We start from the raw sequence: 7,214 nt of genomic DNA on the forward strand, positions 1-7,214 counted from the left end.
AAGGATTTGTAATACTTTTCTCATTCTAACAGTATATATAATGCCTATTTCTTATGCCTGGGGAATGAAAAAAATAAGTTCAAAGTTTTTATTCTCGTGGGTTTAAAAAAATCGATTTTTTCAATAATTACCTGACAGAATTGAAAAAGTAAGGTGTCAAATTAAAGATCTTACTATTTTTGTTCATAATGGCCATTTTCTTTCTTTTTTTTGTTGCATTTTAGTACCTTAAAATCGACTTAATTTTTGTTTTTAAAAACTTAAATTACTTAAAAAATAAGAGGTCTACAAAAAAACCGATTGCATATCTGATTCTGAATTCTATGAAAAATTTTACATCTACTACTTACTAAAAGAACCGGCTAGCTATAAAAAAAAGTTGATACACCTTCTTTGAAAAAAAATCTACCAACCACTTTTTGTAAATCAACGAAATTCTAAAATATAATTAAGTTAATGTACGATAAACATTCATACATTATTTGTAGAGGTAGGTCTTTTGTAGCAACGCCAAAAGACCCACAACCTACTACTTTAGAATATTATAATACGAATTTGCATCTATCCTCTGGTGGTATTTGTGCTGAAAGAATGGATGAACGGGCTGGGAGAGGGTAGATAATAGAATAAAAATCCCCTCATTGAGTCTTGAAACGAACAACCTATTATAGCTAGCCATACCCGAGATCTTATGTGACCTGGAGTGTCCAACAAATACACACACACACACACAATATATATACAGTAGCATCGCTGATGAAAAGGCTTATAAAGTTCACACAGTACAAGTCACAAACTAACTATATACCGTTTGTATCAAAATGTAATCGCTGACATTTATATCCAGTATTTGTACTGCAGATAGGTAACACCCAATGTATTGATATTACTATCACCTATACCTCTAAAGATCATTTTGTCTATGTGGGGGGGGGGGGGGGAGGATATTTTTTCTGTAGGCTATTTCCCTTTGACAGATGGAGATACTCTCTCCCAAAAAAAGATAAAAAAAAAACTTCCAAGGACCTAAAAATGCCACACCACTTTTTTTTAAGAAAAAATCTTTCGGAACACACAGATAGACAGGCAGACAAACATCATGTTAATTTTATATGAGGATTATAAAAACTGTTCCAGTGCAATGTTTGAAATAAGTGGAATGTTTATAAATCAAAATTGAAAGTACATGCAGTATAAAAAACGAAAAAAAAACGTAGTGGGGTCAGAAAATAGAGAAGGGTCTATCTTCTGTATAAAAAATTAGGCCACCAAAGACGAGGTTGACCTAAACCTTGAAGAACGCCAAAACAGTCCATATTTTTCATCAAATAGCACAGCAACACTTTAATTATTTTTTTTATGGTTTAAGGTCCATAACGTTTAAGGGGAAAGGGGACATAAGGCAGTATATTTGTACCCAAAGTTTTAAAAACAATTTTATATCTTGATTAATTTATTCAAACTAGCCGTGTCCAAACTTTGCAACCGATGATTTTGATTATCAATGTTATACTCTTTTATTATAGGGAGTGTACTTAAATTTGCCTTTTATTGCCTTACTCCTTGAATCTCTATTAATAATTATATTCAACCGTTGGATTATGTCGTCCTTGTAAGCTTAGATATTATATTTTTCCTCCTATCATTTATAATTTTAAAATAATGGAACATAAAAGTAAAAATTTGGTGTTAAAAGGTAAAAAAAACACTTCAAGAGTCCAAAATAAAGCTTCCCTGAAAATTTGCAAAATCAACATGTCAGGGTTTCTAAAGAATTTATTTTCTGGGATTTTACTTTATGTTCACCACTATGTGAATAAATTATGGTCTTAATTAATGTTTACTTTTGTTTGTATGTACTAGAAGATCTCGCTAACAGCAGGACCTATTTGATTCTCCTTTAAAGGGAGGGTTAGTCAACCTTCTTAAAAGAAAGTAACCCCTTTGGGGGATATAGTGTATTTGGTTGCTGATATAGTACCATGTTTTCAAGTAACATAATATTTAAATGTCCATAAAAATAGTATAAAATATACTAAATAAATCTTTAAATATTTTAAGTAATAAATAACATGTTCCGAAATTTTATTCGTTTAAAAAGAATCTTTATAATCATCTAGAAAAATGTATTATACAGCTAAAACAGGAGTAAAAATATCCACAAAAGTAAAATGAACAGAAATATATCCTATAAATAATACCTATACATTTGCTTCGATTCTAACAAGGATATTTTCTAAAAATAGGCTGGTAAAATTACTAGAATATACAGGGTGTCCCACGTAAACTGTTTTTTTTAAAACGCTTATTACTCCCTTAATATTTGAGCTATCTTTGTAAAATAAAAAGTATTTGGCAGCAAACTACTGACCATTTAATGATATAGTGATGAAAAATCCGCAAAGTTAACAGAAAAAATCTACAAGGTAATACATAACAGGCTGATTTTAGTGAATATAAGACTAATCCACAAGAAAAATATGCCTTAGTTAACTTTTAAAGCAGCTGGTGGTCAAACGGTGGATCACAAAGACTTACTCTGACATTATAAGAACTAGCATTGTAGTCTAATTAAAAAATCGGGTATATTTCAGGTTCTTGTGTGCATTTAAAGCGAGCTCACATGAAAAATACACAAAGAAGATCAATATTATGGCTATTTTTACATATTGTTCACTTATATTACACTTCAGATTCTTGAATATTGAGAATTTCTAGTATGCCATGTCAAGATTGTTCTATTTTTGTGCTTAGAAAGCCTGAGCGACCAGCAGTTTGGACTAAAACTAATCTAAAAGTTCACAAAGCAAATATTTTCTTGTGGGTTAGTCTAAATTCAATAAAATGAACCTCTTATGTAATACCTCGTAGATTTGTTCCTGTTTATTTTGTGGATTTTTAATCATTACCCCATAAAATGGTCAGTAGTAGGCTGCCAAATACTTTTTATTTTACTAAGATAGCTCAAATATTAAGGGAGTAATAAGCGTTTAAAAAAAAAACAGTTTACGTGGGACACCCTGTATATAGAACACATACAGGGTGCGGCACATAAATCCGGACTTTTTTTAAACGGCCATAGCGCCAAGACTACTTGACCGATCAGGACGTTTGACCCCACTATGAAAAGCTTAGGTAATGAGTTTTTTACCCATAAAAATCTTTGGACGATGTAGGACACGTGCTACGAGCTGGCAGCACATATGTTCAACTAGGCAAATTTGAAGTGCGCAGGTTGCTCATGAAACTTGCTGAAGGTACTGTTAGATTCATAAGTTAGGTACTAGAAATTACTAGAGTTCTTTTTTCAAGTTGGCTTGGCCGTACTACTCCGGCAAATTGACACGTGGCAGATTGTGAGATGTTAAAAACGCAAAAAATCTTGAAAATTTTACGATTCTCGTCTACAGGGGCCCATATGGAACCTTAAATCTCATTTTAGACTATGGGTTGCGCTGACAACCCTAGCTAAATCTTCATGCCATTTCCAAAAAGGTATAAAACGTTGTTCTAGCTCAACTGTGGCCCAGATAAGAGCCGCCGTGTCGAAGGGTAGCTTGAAAGATGGGAATTTGGATCCTGCGGTTACTCACGTCCCTAAGTAAATGTTGCCTCCTAGCAGCCCAGATCTTAATCCATTAGACTATTTGACCCACAGCTACTTTGAAACATGCACCAATAGACGTGCCTATACCACAAAGACCTCCCCCATTGCCACTATCAAGGAGAACTACGCCAGCTTGTACAGGGACATGGTGACCAGGGCCTGCGGGCGGTTCAGGGGGCGGGTAGGGGCAGTAATTGAGACTAGCGGCGGTTTTATTGAATAATCTTATAGTCATATACCTATTTTGCCTCTCAGTTTTTAAAATTTGATAAAATCTTTAAAATTGACGATTTTATGTTCATTTATTTACAAATTAGAAAAAGTCCGGATTTATGTGCCGCACCCTGTATACATAAATGTAATGTTTTTTTCAGTTTTTACCAAAATATTGCAAGTAGAGTATTTCTATTACCCCGCTATCTCAACCAATTACATAAAGTTTAACCTTACGGGGTATTACTTTAACTTTGTGGGGCTGGACCAAACCATATTTAAATAAACCTTAAATAAAACGAACAATTATGTCCATAAGCATTGCAGCTATAACGAACAAACAAAAGTCACTTTTAAAATGATCTTTTAGCGCCAGAATAAATGTATAGATGTATATAATCCAGTCAAATATCTGGCCCAATTAGTAGAGACCCTTTTTGTCTGTTATTCAATTCATTTCTTTGTAGGGACTCGGCTGTGTATATCTCCGACGCTATTAGCTGATTTAAAAGTTCCATACGTACAGAGTTGGCACAGATTCACCGCTCCGTAAGTTCGTATAGCTCGTGTCCCTCTATTCTTTTTCTTTAATAGCGGCAGTACGACTCGGTCGGGAATTCGGACTCGTATTCTTTTAGTAAAATACAGGGTTTAGCCTATTTTTCAGTCTCCACCTAATGTCGGCGCTACATAGAAAATCTCAATATTAAACTGCAAAATAGATCGACTGTAAAAAAAACATTATTATTGCACAAATGTTAGGAAATATAATGGTTATTAATCGCATCGGGTTATAAACAGCTTTCCGCGGATATTGAGAAGAAAAATAACAAGATTAAACTGATAGGAACTTTATGATTTTTATTTTAATATTCATAGAAAATTGTCTGTAATACCATGATAAATAAATGATTTTTCAGTATGGCTGAGAAGGGGTTTTAATGCAGTGGATATTAATCGGTTTCGAAGCCATACTAGAAAAACTATTACACTTTTGTCAATAATTAGACGTCACCGAAACTGTCCCAATTTTGTATAACTTTTGCGGAACAAGTTCCAATTACGTCATATTTTACTTTCCCGAAAAAGGGAGGGGGGGAAGAAAATCTCTTCAAAAGAGATGGGGAAAACCCCCTTTTCTCCCATCTCTTTTTTCTTCCCCCCTTCCCTTTTTTTCTTTCCCCCTTCTCTTTTTCGGGAAAGAAAAATATGACGTAATTGGAACTTGTTCCGCAAAAGTTATACAAAATTGGGACAGTTTCGGTGACGTCCAATAATTAGTGTTCTTAGGATAAGGATAAAAGTCGTTGAATTTCATTGAGAGTTAAATACATTTTCCGAACGATCCTTTCGTGCCATATTGTAGGAAGACGTACGGGCATACGTAAGATATAGAGCAGCATCGCAATTTGAAAAGCAGCAAAGAGTAAGAAAAATAAAGGTGAAAAGTAGGAAAAAACTTGAATAGTTATTTCTCGTATCGTATTATAAACGGCTTTCCGCGGATATAGAATGTACAATTATAAGATTAAAACCAGTTTTTTAGCCCCGAGATGCCGAAGGCATGGGCTAAAAGAACTGGTTTTAATCTTATGATTGTACATTTTTATATTCGTAGAAAACTGGATACAATACGATGCTAGACATAGTTTTTTCGTAAGGATGAGAACCGGTTCCTATCCACCGGATTCGAATGAATACGAGAAAATGAATTATAAAACTATTGATCCCAATAATCCTAGTTTTTTTCTGTGTTTTTTTAGAGTGAGTTCATAGACATATGATGATTTAAATTTGCGGAGTGCAGTATTTGTTCTAACCAATAAGGATGACAACATTCATAACTTATTCAGATGACATTAGATTAAAATTTTTATGAAGTTTTACAGACATATTATCTTTTTTCTTAGCTTGAGAACTTTGGATACTAATAAGTTATAACAGTGTCTAAACTTTTCAACCAATAATATAATGTACAAAATGAGTAATTTTGTTTATTATCATAGGGAATGTGTTTCAATCTATCGCCCATTGTAGATTTATGTTTATTTTGATCCATCATTCTACAAATAAAATTGGTAGATTATTATTATAAGAAAAGCTAATCTATAATTAGGCTTCTCCGTACGTCCGTAACGGATAGTTCCTATCGTCTATTTAGACATATTAAAATTGTTCTATCGATTATAAACTTTGTATTCTGATTCCTGTAACAGTTGGGTATGTTTAATAAACCTTAGGAACTCTGTGACAGTTATCAGAAAGTTCGTCGATCCTTTTAAACAGGGTTCGGAAGCCGCGCCTCAGCCGCGCATAAGCCTCAGTTTTAAACCTGCTTGTGAGCATAAAAAAAAATTTCAGAAAGAAGGATTGTCTGCTAAAGAGCAGTTTTATACATCCAGCTGAATTTTATAGTGATAACATGAAGATTTCACTGAGGCTTACACGCGGCTTACGCGCGGCTTCCGATCCCTGCTTTTAAAACATGTTTTAATAACAATTTGTAATCAGATATAATTATACTATACATCTGATTTTTGAAATAATGATTCCTAGAACAACAACGTACAATGTTATAAGCGAAGCATCTCTATGATAAAGTCCTTAAATGATATCCTGTATTTAATAAATTTTGCAATAAATGTGCATACAACTTTCTAACCGTCTGATTTTTTTAAATGTATATTTTCATCCTAGCCTTTATTTTTACTAGGAAAAACTGGCGGACAAACAATTTTGTTATGGAGTATCTTCGCTGAGGGAAGATGTAAGTAAATTACGATGAAAGGATGAGAGAAAGAAGAGTTATAGGTGGTGGAATCATCCTAGAAATTAAGGACATTTTATGTCTGGACAATAGAGGAGCTTTAAAAGAGTGCTTGTTAATATTTAGAAACTTTTTTTTTCAATGTTCATTTGTTAAGTTCAATCGGAAATCTAAATACCTCGTCAATTGCAGGGATCTCAAGGGATAAGACAATGGACAATAAATTTATGTGAGAAAGACTAAACTTCATAACTTTTGTGTCACTTTTGAGGAAGATAATTCATATGACGTCATATAAAGGGAAAAGAAAAGGGAAGAAAATCTCTTCAAAAGAGATGGGAGAAAAGGGAATCGTCTTCCTTAAAGTGAAACAAAAGTTATGTAGTTTAGTCTTTCTCAATTTATGTACACCCATGATTTTACCGTTCTGTAGATGAAAACTGTTTATGTAAAAGTTTGGACACCGATAATTGGTATGTACAAATCAAGATTTAATAAAAGTTTTTGAGTCAATTTATAAGTTTCAGCACAATATCCCCTTCCTACCTGCTATTATTAGTACAATTTCAACAATTTATTTTATCCCTATTTGTAATATGTGATATATTTTTTTTCTACAAATAAGGC

This window comes from Acartia tonsa, chromosome 8 (genome assembly GCF_053477335.1).
Source record: "Acartia tonsa isolate MP-2025a chromosome 8, ASM5347733v1, whole genome shotgun sequence".
NCBI lineage: Eukaryota > Metazoa > Arthropoda > Copepoda > Calanoida > Acartiidae > Acartia > Acartia tonsa.